Consider the following 1,641-nt stretch of genomic DNA (forward strand, 5'->3'; position numbering starts at 1 on the left):
CATGAAGGAGTTAGAGGGGACAGTGACTTGTCCAAGGCCACTTGGCAGAGGAGGAGCATATTCTCTCCTCTGTCACTAAGCGTCTTTATCATCATTGACCCTTGGCCTGGACAGCACGGAGAGGCCTGAAAAGAGGATAGTGGGGAGAAGGGAGGGGAGAAGGCGGGAGGAGCCAGTGACTCAGCAGGGCAGGATAAGGATCTCCCAGCCCAGGGAGAGGTAACCCCACTTCTCTGCCAGGGGAGACAGAGTCACAGAGCCTGCAGCATGGGTTGGCCAGGGCAATGGAACATCCTGGGAGAATGGCAAGGACAACTCCTGGCAGGCAAAGGAGAAGGCAAGCACCTGGGCCCCCGTGTCTCCTCTGCCCGTGTCTGCCCACACCCACCACCCAGACACCCTATGCATGACAGAGAAAGCCATGGTGGGGCAGGGGGAGACAGCGACAGAACCAAATCGCCAGTACAGGTGCGGCTCAGCTTCCTTCCAGCTCCAAGGGGGAAGTAGGGTGCGGTGTCTTTTGGGGAGGCTTGAGCTGGGCCAGGTGTGGGTGGGGGAGCAAGGGCAGGGCAGGGAAGTTGCTGAGGTGAGAGGAGCCCTCTGCCCCTGGGGTTTCCGCTGACATCAGGGCCAGGTCAGGGTGAGGCAGGGCCCTCTGGGCTGGAGTGTGTTAGAGAAAAAGAGAAAGTGCCAGCTCTCCTATGCTCAGCCTTCTCTTCCTCCCCTCCTCTCACCACTACAGGGGTTTTTGATACACCCTGCAGAACACTACCAAAAGCTATCTGGGATTGGGCCCCTGAAGCCATCTAGGGAATGTCTTTGTGACCAGTGAAGAAGGAAGCCCCTGTCTTCCTGCTTTGGTAGATGACTTTGAACCCCCACTTTAATGCTCATTGTGTGGATCCAAGCTCCCTACTAACAGAATCCAGAATCTAGCTGAGGTTTTCAGTGTTCTTAGAATCTGGCCTCTCTTGGACACAGGAGGGTGATGTTAAGGCACCCGGCCCAGCTTACATTGCCACATGTGGCAGAGGAGCCAGGATTCTGCTACTCCAATACTAGAATAATCTGTAAATGTCTCAAGGAACACCTTGGTATCTTGAACGGACCCCCTGCCCCCCGTGCCCATAGCCACAGACCTCATACTCCCTGGACACAAAATGTGCTCTCAGCTTCTTCTCTGTGGATTCCTCTCAAGGCAGTCCCCAGGTTGGTACCTGCATGGTGTAGTCAAACGGCCATAGTCCCTAAGGTCAGACAATGCTGGGTCTTTATCCCTGCTCTACCATGCAGTCTGGTGGGCTATGGTGCAGTGACTTCACCTGCCTCCTCCTCACTTAAGGAAAAAGACAGCATATGTCTCATAGGGTTCCCCCAAAGGTAAGATGGAAGGGACAAAGATGGACCGGAAGAGGACTACTGCCACTGAGGAAAAGGGAGCTTGGTGTTTTAAAAAAGCTATGATAATCTTTAAGTCAAATAATCATTAAGAAGAGAAGTTTTAGCAGAGGAAGGTAGATCTGAATTTCTGAGTTTGAAGACAGCCTGGTCTACAAAGTGAGTTCCAGGACAGCCAGGGCTACACAGAGAAACTCTGTCTCAAACAAATAAGAACAGAACACACACACACACACACACACA

Source organism: Mus caroli, chromosome 19 (genome assembly GCF_900094665.2).
Source record: "Mus caroli chromosome 19, CAROLI_EIJ_v1.1, whole genome shotgun sequence".
Classification (NCBI taxonomy): domain Eukaryota; kingdom Metazoa; phylum Chordata; class Mammalia; order Rodentia; family Muridae; genus Mus; species Mus caroli.